General features: G+C 38.6%; 2 long non-coding RNA genes across 2 annotated transcripts in view; one reads left to right on the top strand and one right to left on the bottom strand.

Annotated features, from left to right (window-relative positions):
- Positions 1 to 231: 231 nt before the first annotated feature.
- Positions 232 to 13,606, bottom strand: LOC131517107 (uncharacterized). The gene is made up of 4 exons (XR_009264397.1): positions 13,520 to 13,606; positions 4,787 to 4,885; positions 2,097 to 2,252; positions 232 to 895 (listed from the first exon to the last, which is right to left on the bottom strand). It is a non-coding gene; the product is annotated as an uncharacterized LOC131517107 (long non-coding RNA).
- A 128-nt stretch (positions 13,607 to 13,734) lies between these two features.
- LOC131517108 (uncharacterized) overlaps positions 13,735 to 22,537 on the top strand; it is a 34,272-nt gene continuing 25,469 nt past the window's right edge. Inside the window, exon 1 of the long non-coding RNA XR_009264398.1 lies at positions 13,735 to 13,812. This is a non-coding gene — a long non-coding RNA (uncharacterized LOC131517108). The remainder of the gene's footprint in view (positions 13,813 to 22,537) is intronic.

Genomic DNA, 22,537 nt, shown 5'->3' on the forward strand with positions numbered 1-22,537 from the left:
GTATGTTTGTGTGCAAGTTATACCCAGATACAATATTAAACACCAATTCTTGTCTCTGTGGTTACTAAAGTTAAAGGTTCAAATTAGTAAAAAAAAAAAAATGTGGTTGAGAAAGGAGGTCTTTAAAGATTTCTCACTCTTTTAATATGTAATGAAAGTACAAATATTTTCATCATGATCTTAATATTAATATTATTAATAAAACTCAACAGTCAATCAACAATAGCATATTTTATTGTAACAGTGAAATAAGAAAGGAACGTGGGGAAGTTGTAGTGTTTCCCACTGTTAGTTTACAAATAACAATATTTAAGCACAAAATATTAAACCAACATAATTAAGGCTCTTATACCTCAAGAGTCAGTTAGCAATAATATTGAAAGTATCTAAATTACTAAATGGTAGAGGAACACACTCCTGTGTAGTCTAGCTGCACCAAAATAGAAATGTCTAAATTGAAGTCAGCGTAATGTTTTCGAAAGAACAAATCAGGCTTCTGCAGTTGGTTTGAATAAGATGCCTGAAGTGTGAATATATAAAGTTGACTGTCATACACGGTGACCCCTCCGGAGCTCTCCTCTGCTGGGTTCATGCTTCTCTCATAAGCGTAGCTTCTTGAAGGCTCATGTGAGAGCTGTTGAGTGGAAGAGTAAATTTCCTAATATTTCTCCTACTTCAGGGAGTGAGTGCAAAAAGGGGGGGGACTTAAAAACACATTCTTTTTAGCAAACGTTTTTTGAAGGTTCAAAGGTGGGTGGGTGAAAGTCGAATATGTCATGTCTAGTAGTACTCGAGCAGCTGCGTATTTCCTACCGTAGAAAAAATGGGGATCTTCTGGTTGGTTCAGATGTACACCTCTAGATAATTGAAACTTTCACCAGGGGTTTTGGACTTTCTATAAGAAAAAACAATAATTGGAAATTGTTCATTGTGAATACATTAGATTTGTACAGACAAAACATTCATGAAGTGCAATTATAGCCAGTGTTGCTATATTAGTATGAATGTTAATAGCATGTTTGTTTTTGAAATGGGTTATGCATTCTGATAAATGTCTGCTTTAATCTAGTCATCTGTGTATCACTTGTCTAAGTACTCTCATTTAAGATGCCATATCCCTTCTTGTAGCAATAAAGGGGTAAAGCAACATTAATATTAAATAATTAGAAAAACAAAAGGGGAATGATTAAACATATTTACATAATTGAAATAACACTGTGTCGCAGTGGGAAATCGGGACAATGTTGTCTCCTTTCAAAGTAATTCATAATTCAGATTTTTAATTATGGCATATTCATTCATTTAAAGATGATTCTGGATGAGAGGGCCACTAATGAAATACAATCATTAGCATCTAAACAAAGTAATTTACAAAGTCTCCTTTAGGGGAAAAGATTTCTAGAACATCATCAATCACACAAGATATGCAAAAACAAGCAATTAAACCACACACAAGAACTACAACAGCCTTATATATCAGTAATGTACACATGAAAACATAACTGATTACAATGATTAGACTAGGGTAGTGTGGTTAATTTGTATTTTATGTAGTGATTCCATGGAAGAATGCACCCGGACAGACACATTACACAGAAGAGGAACTTCATTTCATTAATACTCGCTTAAAACACATGACCAAAAAAACCCAAAATACAAACCTTGAATTTTGAGTTGTTGCCTGTTCATCCATGTGGGATCAAAATCCTACATAGTCTGATAAAACATCTTCCTTTCTCCTGCATCTCTTTTTGCCTGCTGTTTACTTTTATGAACTGGCAAAATGTGGGATTAGGAAAGTATTTTGTGGAAGGCAGGTACTGCATTGGTTTCTCATTATTTGTTCAAATCCTGCTTTAGGCTTCCAAAGACAAAGTGCTTCCAGCCCTCACAGGGTCAGTGATTTACTTAGGCTCTTCCTCCATGTGCACAATTACAGAGCATTAAACTTACAGCAGGACTAAATGGAGAGTACAATTCTCTGACTTTGAATGCTTGTGTATGGGATCTTGCTCAATGGACCCACAAAAAGGCTGGTTTCAAACACTGTTCCTGTAGGCCACATTATAATCTTGTTGAAAACCTATACTACTTACTTTTGCCAGTAGATTTTTCTTTGTGAAGGTGGAAGGAAGGCTTGGGTGTAAAAGCCAGAGGAATTAGGAGAGTGGTGTGATATCGAGGAGGGGGGGGAGTCCATGGAGAAGGCTGGCACTCCTGGTGTAAGCTGAGCTGCCTTCGATAACCACAAGCTACAGAAGCCAAAATATGCTCTATTGGGTACTCAAAGGATAAAAATACTGGTTAATTTTCAACAGCGCTCCTTCATTTGACTTTACAATTTACAACAGTGAACATTAATGCAGGAATAGCTTGGTTGAGGAGGAGTTTAAAATTAGAGCCCCTCTTCTCATTAGCCCCAACAGCCTGACCCAGGGTGACTGAGAAGCAATTTGTCGCCAGATTCTCATTTTGCTTCTGTTATGGCTCCTTGTAAATGAAGCGCGGCAATTTATTGTAGCACCTCTAGGAGTCAAGAACATAATGTGTAAAACACATAAAAAAAAAAATCTTTCTTCACATTCATTAACACCCAGCACATAGAGGCTGTTCACTTTTCCCTCTAATGAAGTGGGGGGGGGGGGGTGGATCTTAAATCTAAAGCTTTCCATCATGTGAAGAAGTCCTCTTCAGGCCATTAGACAGAGGCTGAGTTGTATTGAAGAAAGGTCATTGACAAAAACAGAGAATGGCAATATGAGGAAAAATAGAAAATGGATAAAGGAAGAGACTTTAGAAGCCTCAAAGAATGGAAAGTACATTTTTGGCATCCACGATCAACCCTCCTTGTCTCTCAGTGTATTTTCTGTTGTAGGTGAAGAAAAGAATATGTGGCTTTTTATATAGCTGGAAATTGCTCTAGTGTTTGGCCAATTCTCATTTCTTCACCCTTGATCTGACCCTTGTAAGCGGCATTAAGTCAGGTTCATTTGAAGATCATATTTTCTTTAATCTCTGAAACCTGTTTGCTTGTTTCCTCTCCCCTTCCACATCCTTTGCAAAAAACTGCGGTGTCCACAGTTTTAATGCATTCTGACTGCGTAAGAGGCTGCTCTGGCCCAGGGCTGGCCATAGGCTTTTATCTTACTCCTGTGATTAATTCTGATTAATGGTTTGGTTTGTGTGGGGGTCTCATAAATGGCACCTCCAGATGAACCTAATAACAAATTAGTATATGGAAAAAATTGCCAGAGGGTCCAGGATTGCCCGTTTGGATTAAATGCTGATAGTTGTCATATATGCTCACCCATTTCATGATGTAGTAATAGGCACTCAATAGTTATGGCAATAATAGCAGTCTTTTAAAACTCATTTTAATAAAAGTCAAATATTGAGTATATAGGGGCGCCTGGGTGGCGCAGTCGGTTAAGCGTCCGACTTCAGCCAGGTCACGATCTCGCGTCCGTGAGTTCGAGCCCCGCATCAGGCTCTGGGCCGACGGCTCGGAGCCTGGAGCCTGTTTCAGATTCTGTGTCTCCCTCTCTCTCTGCCCCTCCCCCGTTCATGCTCTGTCTCTCTCTGTCCCAAAAATAAATAAAAAACGTTGGAAAAAAAAATTAAAAAAAAAAAATATTGAGTATATAGAACCAGGCAAAAAAGTCAGTAAAATTTGAAAGGTTTTCTTTCTTTCTTTTCTTTCTTTCTTTCTTTCTTTCTTTCTTTCTTTCTTTCTTTCTTAATGTTTATTTATCTTTCAGAGAGAGAGAGTGAGTGAGCAGGGGAGGGGCTGAGAGGGGGAGATATAGAATCCAAAACAGGCTCCAGGTTCTGAGCTGTCAGCACAGAGCCTGACTTGGGGCTTGAACCCATGAACTATGAGATCATGACCTGAGCCGAAGTCGGACCCTTAACCAACTGAGCCATCTAGGTGCCCCTGAAAGATTTTCTTCTGAGAGTTCACTGAGTGTTTATGAAGTACCAGGTACTAGGCAAGGCAGAGGAAATGATTTAACTAAGTTATCTCCTCATAACACTACGTTAGTATAATTAAAGTAGGTATAGGAGATTATGCATAGTAATCTAGAATACAAATATTAATATCTTCCTCCCCATAAAGCAGATGAGGAAACTGAGGCACAGAGATGTAGAATTACATGTCCAAAGTCGAAGAGTGAGAAAGAGGCAGAGCTAGGATTCCAGCCCAGGCCACATGTTACCAAGGCCGGCACCCAGCCTCTCAGCACTCTGCCTCTCCCTGCAGGTCCTTTTGTTCCAGACTCCCACAACAAGGTCCTGTTCTCGCTTCTCCTAAACTTAACAAACATCAATGTTTTTGATGCTACAGGTTAAAATTTTCTCTTTAAAATATCGAAATTTGTAATACTAAAGCACTTAAGCTTCTGTTTCCTGAATCATCAAATTTACTGTAGAGAATAAAACATTACTGTTTCTTTTCTGCCTTATCCAAATGAGCAATGTCCATTTTTATGGACATTCTTTATTCTCCTCTCATCTACCTTTCTTAGTTCCACACGTAGTATATCTGAGATTTAGGCTGGTTTTGCTTTTGGCAGATAAGCTTTGGTTTTTAATGTTTTATTTGTCCTCACTCATAAACAGCATGTCTACTGACTAAGCATGGTTAATATTTGAAGGCAAAATTTGTCACACACAAAAAAGGTAAAATGAAAGAAATTTAAGAACAGTTGTCTTAGGCAATTTGGGTGGCTATAACAAAAATACCATCAACTGGATGGTTTATCTGCAACATAAATTTATTTCTCACAGTTCTGGAGGCTGGAAGTCCAAGATCAGGGTGCTGGCATGGTCACTTTCTGATAAGGGCTTTCTTCATAGTTGGCAGTGGCTGCCTTTTCATTGTGTCCTCACAAGGTGGAAAAAGAGCTAGTTAGTTCTTGTTTCACTTTGTTTTTTTCTTATAAGGACACTAATCTCATTTATGAGGGTTCTACCTTTTTGATCTGATTACCTACCAAAGGCCCTACCTGCAAATACTATCACACAGAGATTAGGGTTTCACCATATGAATTCTGGGAAGACACAACATTCAGTCCATAATAACAATTCAACTAAAAAACCTTTTGTTACAATTCTCAATTTCTCTCTGCTTTGATGTCTAAGTGCTACAGAACACACTGGCAGTACTGACTGCTATCTGTAGCTCATTCCTGGATGGGATCTTGATTACCTCACTGGGGCAGCTACTGCCACCTGCTAACTGCATGAGACAGAGACCTGAGCAACTTAACAATTTGTGATACTGTGATTTATAATAAGAAATATGTATTTGGTATTCATCCCCATATCTGGCACAGAACTCCTAAATCCCTTGGAATTTCCTAACTGATGACAGCTATACAGGTGTCTTCTTATGTTACTGAGGTGACTTTTGGACTGCATCTAAGGATGGAGGCTAGTTGCCAGTGGAGCCAACCATGTGATTGGAGGGTCAGCACTTTCAGTCTCACCCCTTGACCTCTGGGCAGGGGAGAGGAACTGGAGGTTGAGTTCAATCACCAATGATCAATGATTTCCTTAATTGTGCCTTTATTTTTAAAAAATTTTTTAATGTTTGTTTATTTTTGAGAGAGAGAGAGAAACAGGGGAGGGGCAGAGAGAGAGGGACACACAGAATCTGAAGCAGGCTCCAGGTTCTGAACTGTCAGCACAGAGCCTGATGCGGGGCTTGAACCCATGGACCGTGAGATCATGACCTAAGCTGAAGTTAGCTACTTAACGGACTGAGCCTCCCATGGTGCCCCGATCATGCCTTTTTAATGAAGCCTCCATAAAAACCCAAAGTTCAGAGAGCTTCTGGACTGGTGAATACATGGAGGTGCTGGAAGACTGGCACCCTGGAGAAGGTATGGTAAGCCTGGAGCCCTTTCCAGCATACCTTGCCCTGGGCATCTCATCCATCTGGCTGTTACTGAGTTATGTCCTTTCATAATAAATTCAGTAATCTAGTGAGTAAAATGTTTCTCTGAGTTCTGTGAGCTGCTCTAGCAAATTAATCAGACCCAAGGAGTGGGTGGTTGGAATCTCTGACCTTTAGCAATTTCATCTAAAGCCCCGGTGACAACTTGAACTCTCTACTGGCATCTGAAGTGTGTGTGTGTGTGTGTAGGGGGGGTAAGGGCTGTCTTGTAGGAGTGACCCCCTTTACCTGTGGAATATGATGCTATCTTAAGTAGACAGCAGTTGCTGTTGTTGTTGGGAAAACATGTCCCCCTCCACCCTTGCACGTTAGAAACTGGGGTCAGAAGACCCTTAATAATAAAAGAATGTAAGCTGCTGTAGTTGAATCTCATCATCATCTGGGGATTGTGATTGTGTGTATCTAGTTCTGTAGGACTATTAGCTCCACATGGACAGAATATGTCAGTCTTAGTGTATTCCTAAGGGAACAGCACAAGTTGTCACTGAAGGAATGATTCTTCTTTAGCAAAAAGAGCCCTGGGGCGTCTGCACTCCGAAGGCTTTAAACAAACTTGAGTAAATGTGACATTGACCGGAAACTGGTCTATTTATTTCTACTTGTCTATTATTTCACTCAGAGCCATTCAATTCCTTTGAATTAACTGTGATAGTCTCCCTACCGTTCTTTAATAAAATTTTTTTTAATTGTTTATTCATTTCTGAAAGAGAGAGAGAAAGTGTGAGTAGGGGAGGGGCAGACAGAGAGGAAGACACAGAATTTGAAGCAGGCTCCAAGCTCTGCTCAGTCAGCACAGAGCCTGACACAGGGCTTGAACTCACAAACTGTGAGATCCTGACCTGGATGCTTAACCAACTGAGCCACCGAGGCACCCCTATAATTCTTATTTTCTTAAAATGTCATGTGATTCCTGAGGGACAAAAGAAAAGTTTTCCCACATAATACTTTGTGTACAATAAGCACTAAATAAAAATTGTGGGTTAATAATCTAAACCTTTATTAATTCCTCCACTGATTAAAAAAACATATTTGTACCTCTTGTATGCAACCAGAATAGGCTAGATGCTGAGCTAGATGTTGGGGATTTAAAGATGGAGAATTTCTGTTCTTCAACGTTTTTTTGTTTTTTTAATTTATTTTTGGGACAGAGAGAGACAAAGCATGAACGGGGGAGGGGCAGAGAGAGAGGGAGACACAGAATCGGAAACAGGCTCCAGGCTCCGAGCCATCAGCCCAGAGCCTGACGCGGGGCTCGAACTCACGGACCGCGAGATCGTGACCTGGCTGAAGTCGGAGGCTTAACCGACTGCGCCACCCAGGCGCCCCGAGAATTTCTGTTCTTAAACTTAAGATCAATGAAGGGAGACACACAGAAACAGATGTAAAAAGATAGATTTCTCACTGATAATGTTCTAAACTGAGAAGCTTTGTTTATACATCAGGTTATCTGGGATTGTGTAGTTGATAAATTCACATGATTGACTGGATTTATTTCTTACTTTCCACAAAGCTGCTTTGGTGCGGTGTAGACCCCAAAATACAGATTATTAAATCAATCATTCTCAGAGATTAAAGTCAGTACATTCAGTACCCTCAGAGTAGTCTCAGTCAAATCCTAATTCCAACTTCTATATGATGTCATTTAGGTATTTGCGGGTTGTTCTCATGGGCTCATAAAGCCTAGGAGCCAAATTTACAGTGAAGCAAAAATTTCAGGGTACCTCACACACATGGGGCCCTAGAAATGAGTTCATATGGGCATATGTCTTAGCAAAACTTGCCAAAAGAAGGTATTTTATCCATTGCTGTCTATGCCTTTCCATTTCAACTTCCCGTCCATCACAGGTAGGGTAGTGCATTAGCAGCCCGTAGCAGTTCTTGGATACAACTAAGTGAAAGTTGATTTGGAATGCATACTATTTGGATTCAGTGGGATCCATTTATATGTTTGCAATCACTTCTGTATACAGTTAAATTACTCTAGCTGCTATAGTCCTGATTTGAAAATTGAAATGAAATACATAGGATTTCAGAGGACCTTGAATAATCAAAATAATTGTGAAAAAGAAGAACAAAGTGGAAGACTCATATTTCTTGATTTCAAAACTTACTACAAAGATATAGTAATCCAAACAGTGTGTTACTGGCATAAGGATACACATATGGACTGATCGAATAGAATTGAGAGCCCAGAAATAAATTTTTATGTATATGGTCAGTTGATTTTCAACAAGGGCTCCAAGGCCATTCAATGAGAAAAGAACAGTCTCTTCAACAGATGGCACTGGGGAAAGGGGTACCACATGCCAAAAAATCACTTAAGTATTCTGTAGCCAGTGGTGCCTGGTTGGCTAAGTTGGTAGAGCATGAGATGCTTGATGTTGGGAGTCGTGGGTTTGAGCTCCATGTTGGGGGTAGAGATTACTTAAAAAAGAAATAATATAATAGTCTTTAAGAAAAAGTTTCTGTAGCCAAAAAGCAGGAGAAACAGTATTATAGAGGTATGCCAAACAGATAAATAACAAAAGTATTGCATTATTCCTATGAATTTTGTGATACTTTGATAACTTTTCCAAATTTGACTTCTTATTCTAAATAAGTATTGACCTTCATACCTAGTTTTGTATTCATAAGTTTTTTTGTTGATTCTGAAAGTGCTCCTGCCCCCCCACCCCCACACCAAACTGTATAAGTTTCAGGTCCCATAAAACCTGTGTTGACCTCTGGAAACTAGGTAGCAGGTCTCCACTAGACCAAATAGAACATATATTAATGACAAATGGAGTAAGGCTGAATGCTAGCTGCACTCGCTTCCTTAGCTGGGTGCTCTCATCTAAGGTACACATGAAAATTCTACCCAGAAGCCTTGTCACCTACTACACAGATGTTTCAAGTGGGGTTTGATCTACTCAGTATAAAATAAGGCTATCTTCTTCTAGATACTAGTTTTTCAAAACTGTTAATGACTATAGTTTTGGGCACTGAAGTGATTTAGCACTCTATATTTTCATTAATTAAAAAAATATTTATTAGGTATATACTCTGTACAAGGCCCTGTGATAACCAAAAAGATGAGTGAAGCTAGATTCTGTCCTCAAATCAGTCTAGTAAGGGAGCTATCTATGTAGTAAAATATAAAGACATATCTATGTAGTAAAATATAAACAGTGATGAGTCTCAGAGAGGCTCTTAGAAAGTATTATGATTGTATGATCATATAATGTATTGTTCAAGCTGGGGTACTTTTGAGAGTGAAAGAAAATGCTTCTAATAGTTGAACTAAGACAACAGGCATAAAGTGGGACAGTCCCAGGCAAACCAAGACCTATAGTAACCCCTGTTAGGAGGAATTGGCAGGGAGGAAAATCATAGTGGAAAGGGGCATCTGTGATAGTTTTATGTGTTGGCTTGACTGAATCAGTGGATGCCCATATATCTGGTTAAACATTTCTAGATGTGTCGGTGAGGATGTTGCTGAATGAGATTAGCATTTGAATCAGTGGACTCAGTGAAGTAGATTAACCTTCCCGAAAGTGGGTGGGCTTATCACCTTTTTTCTTGCCCTTCAACTGAGATTTACATCAGCTGCCCTGTTTCCCAGGCCTTTGTACTTGAACTGAATTACACCACTGGGTTTCCTGAGTCTTCAGCTCACAGAAGGCAGGTCATGGCACTTCTCAGCTTCCATAATTGGGTGAGTCAATTCTTCAGAATAAATCTCCTTTTATATCCCACTGGTTCTGTTTCTCTGAAAAAGCTGTACTAATAGAGCTTCCACATTATATGTAGAAACTGAGGCCTAGGGGACCAATGAGTGAGATAAAGACACAGGAAGAAAGTAACAAATCATCAAATTCTGATCACCATTTATCTTAAAGTTGACTAGACCATGGTGCTCCTGACCCCTGAGAGAAATGTTCATTGTACATTATCTTCTGACAGTTAAAAAACTTGGAGAAATACTAATAAGATTACACATCTCTGAGTAGTCCTTATTCTAAAGTCATGTGTCAAAGAGTATTTTTTTTAGCAATAGTCAAAAGCATTTTCTCGGAAGATAATGTTTTATGAGCAAAGGCTGTTTTGAAATCGTAACATAATACTGTCCTTCCTACCTTTATCAGGGTGTCTGCAACCTGATTAGTTTCTTAAAAGATTATTATTTCCCTGTGTTCAACCTACATGTCTGCATGGACAGGGGTAAGAACAACCAATCAAAGCCACAGTTTAGAAATGGCCAACTATCATGAGGAATAATCCATGGCCTATTTTAGATAAAATTCTGACAGCTTGCTCTTGTGACAAAGATGTTAACAAGGAAAGAAAATGGCACTAATTTAATCCATTCTTATAGTTCATTCTAAAATGAGACTAGCATGACACCAAGTTATAATAATAAATACTATAGTAATTTCACAATTCTTCCTACATGCTGTTCACACTCCTTTCACATGCAAATTTGCCATCCATTGCTTCATGACAGTGATTTTAAGTGCATTAAAGAATTCTGAATTGTCTTATACTTGATCTCCTAATTATGTTGCCAGAACATACACAGAATAGTACCATACACTGGCATTTATCTGATTTATAGCATTTCTTCATACAGTGGGTTCCCCACTTCTCCTGAAGATCTGGGTTCTTGGACACAGTAACAGTAGTAAGATTCGATAACTACTCCTGCAATGATTAGTAATAATCAAATAATCACTACGAATAGTTGAAAGAGAGAAGTTAACATTTTCCAAATATGAAGTCATTGTGAAATACAAATATTTATTTTGTAATACAAATTTACATTTATAAAAAGTTAAAAAAAACCAGAACATTTGAAAGAGATGTCTAAAGATTAGTTTTTAAGGACATGTTTGAAAAGGCTACATAACTGTGAAAAAGAGATACTGAAGATCATTGCTTCTGGGTATCCTACTTTTCTCCAGTGCTTTGGGGGCAGTGTCCTGGGCTAGTGCACTGGGTGGAAAGCACAGCATTGGTGTGGTGTAAAAAAAATTAGAAATGTTACAATTGTTTAAGGATTGTGAAACCCAAGCCAGTTAGGATTTTCTCATATGTGTTCGTGGCTGACACAAAGAACACTTAGATCTACTATTCTGGATGAATTTGAAAACAATGAAAAGTCTGGAGAAAGCACCTTGAAAAGAATGAAAAGTCTGGACAAAGCACCTTCCCCTGACTTAATCTAGTTTATAATCCATGAAGAGATAGTATCTGAAGGTAACCCAAAGCAAGTATATTGGAACACCCTTCACTTTGATGAAAGTATGGAGAAGTGGTAATCAGTTTCATTATATGCTTTTATTTCTAAATACTATGTCATGCTTGGTGATTCCGTGGTGAGAGATTGTGGGGCGATGAATTGAAATGTCTACTTTTTGGGAAATGACTTTTGTACTTTTCCCTGTGAATAGAAAATTGTGACTGAGGGAGAGTCCCAGGTGACAGCCATTTCTTTAGCATCTTGCCCACCAGGAGAGTGGAAACAAGGCTCTGACTCTGTCAGTAACTTCTCTGCGTGCTTGTTTAATTAATTAACCACAGCCTCAGAATTCGGCTTAATAGCCTTAATTACGCAGGAAAACAATACACTGTGTAAATTAGTATACACCAGACGTGACATAATTACCAGGGCAGGGTGGACAGCATTTTGTTGAAGTGCTGCTTTAAATGAGTCATTTCAATGCTGAAAATATATTTTTTGTATTTGAGAGCTAATGTACTGAATTGTTCTTTCAGAAACCTGGTTCCAAGTGCTCTAAAATGCCAGGTAGGTGGAAAATAATAAATTCTGTGTCTTTTGGGATAAAAACCACATTTTGTATTATACTGCTGGGTGGCACAATCACTGTAATTTAGGAAGGTTGCTATTATTGTATGAGCAAACTTTTTTTATATTATTACTGTTTATTTTAATGCAGGGACATATTCTCTAGCAGACACATAATGGAAATGGCCTTGTATTAAAATTGTTTACCTGCTGTTTGCTGAAAGGTGTTGTAAAAATTAGAAATAGAAAAGACCTCCTATGGCACCTAGTCCATCTCAGGCAGGGCAGAGAAAAAGATTATACCCTTTAGCAGCTTTGCTAGGGAGCCAAAAATAGACCCCACTTTTATATGTCTCACTGAGTAAATTGTAGGTGGAAGGATGAGATCGTTTGTGTCAATTCAGGAGGAAAAACAGTATTCCCACAAATGTTGAGAAAGAGGGGTACCAATTTATTGACAAATAAATTGACTGAGGTCCCACATTTGAGGGATTTAAGATCAAAACAATTGTTTTTTTAATTCCTCAATTGATTGTGCTGACTTGTGCAATTATTTAGAGTTTCCCCGTTAACTTACCCAATTATCTGTGTAACTACATAGGCATTGGAAACAAGAGTGGAGAACGTTATTCTTTCACTCTGGAGATTAAGTGCAATAAAATACTGGATTGCTTTGAATATTACCAGCTTTTCTTTCCTTTCTGAATTTTCTTAAGGTACAAAGGAGCAAGACATGGCAAAAAATGTACATAAAAGCAGGAGGAAGCAGATGAGCCACAAGAGGCCTAGATTATTTGCACCAGAAATGAGCCCAGAATGGGTTGAAGTGACACTGCTGTGATAAAGCTGAATTAGCCCTTGGGAAAATTGTTTCTGAGAACTTTTCTCTCTTTTCTCCACCCTTTGCCTTTCCTGTCAGTACCCATCCACTCCCATTTTCCTTCCCCGGGGCCCCAAGAACCTCCTCCAGTCAGTGAAAATCTTCACTAAACTAAATTGGAAAAAAAAACCCGATGTTAGGTATCTACCCATCTATTTCACAAATTCAGTATCTCTTTGTGGTCCCTTCCTCCACCCTTCTGTCAGATCTCCGTTGTGATTAGAGAAGGGGCTACTTAGCAAGTCTTAGTCGCTTAAGAATTTCAAGGGCTTTCATGTTAATGACTGTAACAGGCAGCAGCTAAAGGGCCCCAGTGATCCCCACCTCCTGGTGTTCTGCCTGTGTGTAACCCCTCTCCTTGAGTGTGAGCTGCACCTAGTGCCTGGATTCTAACAGAATATGGCAAAAGTGATGAGATGTCACTTCTGAGATTAGGTTACAAAAAGATTGTGGCTTCTTTCTTAGGCTCTTGCACTCTTTCTGGCTTACTCTGAGAGAAGCTGCCTGCCATATTGGGTATGTCCTATGGATAGGAACAGAAGGAGGCCTTCAGCCAACAGCTGGTGAAGAACTGCATCATGCCAATGACAGGAGTAAGCTTCCAAACTGAACCTTCCCGGGTCAAGTGAACCCAGACCTAGCTGACAGCCTGCCTGCAATTTCATGACTGACTGAGTCCGAGCCATCCAGCTAAGCTGTGCCCAGATTCCTGACCCACAGAAACTGTGAAATAATAAATGTTCGTTCTTTTAAAATTCTAAATGGGTAACAAACGACACAATGAATTATCTCATGTAAAACATAAAAATGAATTTCAGTTAAAATGATAATCAATCCGTTTAATTAGTGAACCAATTAGTTAACTTTGCCCCGTATTGCAGACATCAGAACTCACCACTCAGACTTTCAGTGTGCGTGCTGGGCTGAAGATCTGAAAGGGCACACTACCGTCTGTAGTGCGATGACTGAAAGTTGCTGTCAAATCCCCGCCCAGGCGTAACTGCGCTGCAGGGCAGGGGGCGTGGCTTGGCCTCGCTACTGGCTGCTCGCTGCGCCTGCGCCTGCTCCTGCGCCTGCGTGGTGTGGTGTCCTTTGGCTGGCTAGGCTCTAGTCGGGAGAGCCAAAAGCACAAAAGTCGGAGGTCGCTGTGGCTGTAGCGGGGGGGTCACCCCTCCACCTGACCACAAGGTACTTTTGTGGAGGGCTAAACGCCTTCATAGTGGACCTGCTTCTGTTAGTTCTGATGGTTGGCACTCAGGGCTAATAAGACGAAATTTAGAATTTTGAACTCACTATGAACCCACGTAGTCGCTTAGCTTTTATGTCACGTGAGCCTGGCTTGTAAATTTTTCCTTTCATTCCAAGGGAATTCCCACACTTAATTACTGTGGAACTCTTTCTCAAGCAGAATCTTATGACACTAGTGCTCTAAGGAACACATTTTGGGAGACATCGATAAACTATTTCCTGTTATTGGACAGATAGATTGTTGGCAGTTTTTAGCCATTGTAAATAACTGTCATCTTTGGGAACATCTTGAATTATTTCCCACAATACATCCCTAAGAGAGGAATGCCTGGGTAAAACAACATCTTAAAATTTTTTGGTAGAAATTCTCAAATTACTGTTAAGAAATATTTCACCAATTTTATACTCCGGCCTTAGGTATTTTCCTCAAACCATATCATTGGAAATTGCTGTATTAAATATTTGTCCGGGCACCTGGGTGGCTCAGTCGGTTAAGCGCCGGGATTCAGCTCAGGTCACGATCTCATGGTTTGTGAGTTCAAGCCCCGCCTCAGGCTGTTGGCTGACAGCTCAGAGCCTGGTGCCTGCTTCAGATTCTGTGTCTCCCTCTCTCAGCTCTTCCCGGATTTGCACTCTCTCTCTCTCTCAAAAAATAAACATCATAAAATTTTAAAAAAATATATGTCAATTTGATAGGTAAAAAATTATGTATTTTAAAATGCGTTTTGTTTATTTGATTATTAATGTGGTTAAACATTTATACTTTTGTTTAGTGAATTATTTATTTTTGTACTTTGCCCAGCTATCTTGGGTTTGCCTTTTCATTATTGTGGAAAATTTTAATATAATTTCATGTAAATATAAGTGCTTTGAAGGGAGATAGCTGAGTAGGGGGTTGGGGTAGTGACAAAGGACAGAGATTGGAGGCACCTTAATTAATTAATTAATTTAGTTTCTAGTTTACTTAGAGAGAGCACATGCAGGTGAGCAGGGGAGGGGCAGAGAGAGAGAGAGACAGAGAATCCCAAGCAGGCTCCATGCTTTCAGCACAGAGCCCAGCATCCCCACGAACTGTGAGATCATGACCTGAGCCTAAATCAAGAGTTGGAAACCTAACCAAGCCAACCAGGCACCCCAGAGGCACATTATTTTAGATAGCATGGTTGAAAAGATTGCTCAGAGAAGGTGACATTTGTTTGTCTGAAACATCTTTTATTTGCCTTTATGGAAAACAATGTCCGCATTCATTTCCATCCTTCCCATTGAGCTCTCCTCCAGGGGGTTGTTCTATATGCAGTGTATTAAAAACTTCCTCTGGCTTCCCATTGAGCTTAGCAAATGGAGAGTCCAGCAGTAGGTCAGAGGGAGGAAAGAGAATGAAACTGGGGTATTTATTTTCCTAAACCTCCCTCCCTTCCCCACCAGTAGTCACTCTGGGCTGATGAAGGTCATTACTTCTCTCAAAGCAACTTTCTCTTCATGAAACTTTCATGGTTCCAGTAACTGCTTTATGCCATTACCCTCTGCCCTCCCTCACCCCCACCCAGTTTTTGAAATAGTAACACCTCTATCCCTTGTAGTTTTCCTAACCCTAAACACACATTTATAGTCTCTTTGCAAATACGCTGTCTTTAAATTATCCCAATTTGAGGGGCGCCTGGGTGGCTCAGTCGGTTAAGCGGCCGACTTCGGCTCAGGTCATGATCTTGTGGTCCGTGAGTTCGAGCCCTGCGTTGGGCTCTGTGCTGACAGCTCAGAGCCTGGAGGCTGTTTCAGATTCTGTGTCTCCCTCTCTCTGACCCTCCCCCATTCATGCTCTCTCTCTGTCTCAAAAATAAATAAACGTTAAAAAAAAATTAAAAAAAAAATAAATAAGTTATCCCAATTTGAATGTGCCGTCTATTTACTTTTGAGACCCAGTACCAGAAACCTACCCAGATCCCTTCTACTATTCACCCATCTTTCCACTGCTGTAAGTATTTGCTGCTAATGGCTTATGACTACACACTTCAGAGAATTGCCTTTAGGCTCACGGAGCCACCTTACCCAGAAATGCCCTGGAAGTTTTGCCCTCTCATCCAGGGGGCAGCCTGAAGCCTTTGACTGATGTAAGGGGCAGGGTACAAAAGTCTATTAGCCTTAGTGACTAGGAAAAAAACAACAAAAGGTCAATGAGTCATTTTATCAGATCCTAGGCAGTAATATGAAAATGTATTGTTTAAAACCGTGAGGTACTTGGGCAGATAGACAAATAGACTGCTAGAGAATAGAGAGACTGAAATCAGACCAATGTATATTTGGGAGCTTTATATTTGAGAGCTGATAAAATCCATAGGAAAGGATGAGCTATTTAACAAATACTTCTGAAGATACTGGCTATGTTAGAGTACAAGATAAATTTAGATTTCCATACCACATCATTCACAAAAATACATTCCAGTGAGGTTAAAAATCTAAATACCAGGGACGCCTGGGTGGCTCAGTTGGTTAAGCATCTGACTTTGGCTCAGGTCATGCTCTCACAGCTTGTGAGTTCAAGCCCCGCGTCGGGCTCTGTGCTGACAGCTCAGAGCCTGGAGCCTCTTCAGATTCTGTGTCTTTCTCTCTCTTTGCACCTCCCCTGCTCACACTCTGTCTCTCAAAAATAAATAAACAAACATTAAAAAAATTTTTTTAAATAAATAAATACCAAAAGAAGCTCTAAAACTTTTAATAAAAAAATGGGAGGTATTCTTTATGCCATTAGTAGATAATTCTTAAATGCAAAGCGCAAACAGGAAAATATTTATACATTTTCCTACATTAAGACAAAAAACTTCTGTATGATAAAACGTAAAAAAAAAATGAACACGCAAGTCACAGAGAAAACAGCTGCAACTCATATTACCAATGAAATATCTATGTCCAGAATATATAAAATGCTTTTAGAAATTGAAAATATCAAAAGAAATATTGCCGAAAGATGTAATAGTAAATTCAGAGAGGAAGAAAGATGTCCAATAAATATATGTAAAGATGTCCAGCCTCTTTAGGAATTAGAAAATGTTAATTAAAACAAAGATATAACATTTTATATTTTCATATTTATTAATTTTGCTAATATCAACTGTTAGTGATAATGTGGAGAAATAAGAACACTAATGCAGGACTGGAGGGAGGGCAATGGGTATAATTTTGGAAGGCAATTTAGAACTAGCAAATAAAATTGACAATGCATGTTCTCTGTAACTCAACGTTTCTGCTACTGGGGCTTATCAGGGAGAAACTCTTGTTCAAGGAGGCATGTACAAAGATATTTGTACATGAAAAAATACGTTGTAGTTTGGTCCAGTGAGAAGCATAAGAATGAAATGAATGAACTAGATTTGAATGTGTCAATGTGTACAAATCTCAAAAACTTGTAGGTTAAAAAAAAAAAAGGTTGAGTATAGATATGGTACCAAACATTTAGCAAGTTTACTCAAAAGAAGAACAAAATATGTATAAGTTTGTTAATACTCATTTTAAGTGGGGTGTTATTTCTGGGTAGATAGGGGTGGAAAGTGGGACTGTACTTGTATTTGTAGTGTTTTGTTTCTTTGAAAATAAAGATAATCTAGGGCGCCTGGGTGGCGCAGTCGGTTAAGCGTCCGACTTCAGCCAGGTCACGATCTCGCGGTCCGTGAGTTCGAGCCCCGCGTCAGGCTCTGGGCTGATGGCTCGGAGCCTGGAGCCTGTTTCCGATTCTGTGTCTCCCTCTCTCTCTGCCCCTCCCCCGTTCATGTTCTGTCTCTCTCTGTCCCAAAAATAAATAAAAAAAACAAAACGTTGAAAATAAAGATAATCTAAAGAGGATATTAAATAGAAGCAATATATTAATAGAGATTTAATCTCAGTAGTGAGCATATCAATATCTGGTACATTTCCTACAGTTTTCTATTTGGCATAAATAATAATAAAACATTAAAAAACAGCACATGTTAAAAATATATAGAAAAAATTAAAATGAACAATGAAAATAATAAAGCTTTAAATTATGCCTAAATTATTTGTGTTAACATGGCTGTAAAACTCCAGTTAAAAATTTGTTGATGAGGAAGATACTTGATGTAAAGAATTAATAAGTACAAGCTTGGTCTTTAAAAAAAGTCAGAACATTTTGCCTCTCATGGAATAACCATATGGTGCTTTCATACTATAGAACTCCCCATGGGAGAAGTTTTTTTCAACACCAGAAACCAAAATGTTTAAGCAAAAACATTAATTACAAAATACTGTTTCCAATGTTCTCTTACCTCTTGAGATTAATGTTTTTGCTTAACATTTTGGTTTCTGGGATTGAAAAAACTTTTCCATTAAACTATGCATTAAAAATATTTAAAAATATATTATCTAGCATTCTGGTGAGGTAATTTACTATCAGTTAACTATTATAAATATAGTATCTATCGTTACAAATTAATACATAATATAAAAATAATACATTGAAATAATGTGCATTAAAATATTTAAAATATATTATCTAGCATTTTTAGCTCTACTGGGGAGGCGTTTTTTCAAGATACCTAGTTTGCTGCATTGCTGGAAACAGAAGTTGGAGGTGATATATATGTAGATACTTGAATGTGGTAAAGAAGCAATCTATGCAAAAATTAGTTCTGTGGAAAGAACAGAAGTTCTGAGCAGGGATAGTTTAGAGTATCTGAGAACTGTCAATATAGCAAGTATAACTAACATGGTATAGTAGAGTGGGGAGAGTAGTAGGAGACAATGTCAGAGAGGTAGGCCTAAGATAGGTCCTGTTACAGTCTTATAGGGCATAGTAAGGATTTTGGATTATTCAGATTTTGGTGGGAAACCATAACATAGTTTGATAAGAGGAATGATGTGATAGGATTTACATTTGTCTGTTTGTTCTATGGAATATAGTTAGTAAGGGAATCAGCTGGATTTTGAAGTAGTCCAGATAGGCTACTATATTGATTATCATCTCTTTTCCTGAAACAAACACAAAAGCACTGAATACTATGGCACATGGATATTATTAGCATGTCTTTTATTACCAACATCATTTTATTGCCACAATGCCCTTATTTCTATAGCTGCTATGAGGCAGGCCACTTGGAAGAAGAATTCATGTAATGGGGTTTTTTAATGCCATAATTTTACTTCTGCAAACTCTGCTTCCATTAATTATTTTCAACATGGTATGTTTTAGTAAATTCCACAGTTAGTCTTCTTGGTTGAGGTAATTTCTCATCTAGTTCCACAAATTACCTGGAATATATTATTGAATTAAATAGAGTATCTGGGTGGAAAGGCTGTTTATGGGCAGGGCATCATTTATTGCACATAAGTACCATTATTCATCATTATGCTCATTACAGTACAAAGGCTTTATCTGCTTTTGACATCTTGCCCTTTAAAGCAACCCAATTTTGGCTGCATGTGGAGATTTAAGAAGAAGTACAGCCCATTTTTCTAATGATGGTGCTATAGAAGCTAATGGCAGCATAAACCACTCTAGACAACTAAGAACAACTTGAGTAGTACTTTTAAATACTTTTAGAGGAAAACCTGAAAACCTATCAAGAAGGAAAAATTGAAGTTTACTTTATAATCAAAGAGCTTTTAATTCTTGTTATTACCATAAGGAAAAAAGGAAACACACCTTAATATGAATAGAATTTGCATGTGTGCATGTGCATGGGTAATCTTCCCTACAGAGACTTTGGTTAGTAGAAAACATGCATTATGAGGAATTAGAAATTGAGTTCAAGTATGAATCAAATTCTGGTTTGGCCATTTGTTGAGTGACCTTAGGCAAGTCAGTTTGTCTCTTGGGCTGCTTGCTTTAATATTCCACAGTTCTGTAATCTCTCTTTGTATTAAAAAAAGGGGTGATCAATTCCCACTTGACAAATGTCTCATTTGTGGATAACTGCTTGACAACTGTGATGTTTGTCCCTGCAACTCTGATCCTCAGAGGCACTGGCCTCATGATTTTCTGTCTGCTGCTCGTGATGTGTCATGGGTTTTAATAATAATTTTTGGTGATGAAGGTAGTGCTGATAATGCAGTTGAAAGTGCATGAAATTGAACGTTTGTTGTGTTTTAAATCTCTTTTATTATCAAACCTTCTAAGAATGTCTTAAGAAATACTACTACTGGGAGCATAACCACCCATGATACCCACTGTCTTTTGTTTTATTGATGATATATTGGTGATATATTTCCTTTTGAATATTGTCTCCCTAGAGAAAGCATGGGGTAAAGGTTACTGTTAGATCTTTAACTTCAGTGCTGCTTTAAGTTTTCTATTTGTGCTTTAGAAGTTTTCTATTTGTCCTTTAAGTTTCTGAGATCACTAATCTGGGATTACTTAGAGGTAAGAGTAAGAAAATGTGATTGTAGGAAGGCATGGGCAAAGGAGAGGGTAATAGTAAGTTTCAGGGTTCAGGTTGGCATGGTTGGAAAAAAAATGAGAGCAGAAGTATGAGGATGGGAGAGAGGGGAGGATTTATTCTATTTACCCAAAATGTGTATTTATAATACAGGCCTTTTATCAAGTCATCCATTCATTAATTCATTGAATATTTGTTAAATGATGTTACGCTAGGTGGCAGGGAGTCAAATGCAAATAGGATACCATCAAACAGTGAAAAGAGATAATAGGTTTATGGAAGAGATGCAAAACAATTCTTTGGGAGTCTGGAGAGATAAGAAAGTTCTTTGTTATTGAGAAGATCAGGGAAGTCTCTGGAAAAGAGGTCTTGAAGGAAGGGTAGAAGTTTTTCATTTATAGCAAATATTTAGTGAATACCTATATTGTGGCAGGATTTCTTCTTGCTGCTGGGGATACAGAATCAAGCAACACAAAGCCCTTGCTCTTGAGGAGCCTTCATTCTGGAAGGAAAAGACAGAAATTTAGCATACGGTGTTTCTTTTTTCTTCATAAGTGTTACAAAGAAAAATAAAGCAGAATAACAAGAGTTCAAAGTAATGGGTGGTACTATTTTATATAGGGTATATACAGAAATGGCTTTATTAAGAAGATGTCTTCTGAGCAGAAACATGATGGAAGAGGGTGCAAGACATGTGGATATCTGGGGTGTGAGCACTGCAGGCAGAACAAGCACGAAGACCCAGAAGTGGGAGCATGCTTGATACGTTTTATTTTTATTTTTTAAAATATAATTTATTGTCAAGTTGGCTAACATACAGTGTGTACAGTGTGTACAGTGTGCTCTTGGTTTTGGGGGTAGATTCCCATGATTCATTGCTTACATACAACAAACACCCAGTGGTCATCCCAATAAGTGCCCTCCTCAATGCCCATCACCCATTTTCCCCTCCCCCCATCAACCCTCAGTTTGTTTTCTGTATTTAAGAGTCTCTTATGGTTTGCCTCCCTCTCTTTCTGTTTGTAACTATTTTTCCCCCTTCCCTTCCCCCATGGTCTTCTGTTAAGTTTCTCAAGTTCCACGTATGAGTGAAAACATGATATCTGTCTTTCTCTGACTGACTTATTTCATTTAGCATAATACTCTCCAGTTCTATCCGCGCTGCTCCAAATGGCATAATTTCATTCTCATTGCCAAGTAGTATTCCACTGTATATATAAACCACATCTTCTTTATCCATTCATCAGTTGATGGGAATTTAGACTCTTTCCATAATTTGGCTATTGTTGAAAGTGCTGCTATAAACATTGGGGTACATGTACCCCTGTGAATCAGCACTCCTGTATCTTTTGGATAAATTCCTAGTAGTGCTATTGCTGGGCTGTAGGGTAGTTCTATTTTTAATTTTTTGAGGAACCTCCATACTGTTTTCCAGAGTGACTGCTCCAGTTTGCGTTCCCACCAACAGTGCAAGAGGATTTCTGTGTCTCCACATCCTCGCCAACATCTGTTGTTTCCTGAGTTGTTAATTTTAGCCACTCTGGTGTGTATGAGGTGCTATCTCAGTTTGGTTTTGATTTGTATTTCCCTGATGATGAGTGACTTTGAGCATCATTTGATGTGTCTGTTGGCCATCTGGATGTCTTCTTTGGAAAAGTGTCTATTCATGTCTTCTGTCCATTTCTTCACTGGACTATTTGTTTTTCAGGTGTTGAGTTTGGTAAATACTTTATAGATTTTGGATACTAATCCTTTATCTGATATGTCGTTTGCAAATATCTTTTCCCATACTGTCAGTTACCTTTTAGTTTGACTGATTGTTTCCTTTGCAGTGCAGAAGCTTTTTATCTTGATGAGGTCCCAAATAGTTCATTTTTGCTTTTTAATTCCCTTGGCTTTGGAGACGGGTCAAGCAAGAAATTGCTGCAAAGAGGTCAAAGAGGTTGTTGCCTGTTTTCTCCTCTAGGGATCTGATGGTTTCCTGTCTCACATTTAGGTCTTTTATCCATTTTGAGTTTATTTTTGTGTATGATGTAAGAAAGTGGTCTAGTTTCAGTCTTCTGCATGTTGCTGTCCAGTTCGCCCAGCACCATTTGCTAAAGAGACTGTCTTTTTTCCATTGGATAGTCTTTCCTGCTTTGTCAAAGATTAGTTGGCCATACATTTGTGGGTCCAATTCTAGATTCCCTATTCTATTTCATTGGTCTGTGTGTCTGTTACTGTGCCAATACCATATTGTCTTGATGCTTACAGCTTTGTAGTAGAGGCTAAAGTCTGGGATT

The sequence above is a fragment of the Neofelis nebulosa genome, chromosome 7 (genome assembly GCF_028018385.1).
Source record: "Neofelis nebulosa isolate mNeoNeb1 chromosome 7, mNeoNeb1.pri, whole genome shotgun sequence".
NCBI lineage: Eukaryota > Metazoa > Chordata > Mammalia > Carnivora > Felidae > Neofelis > Neofelis nebulosa.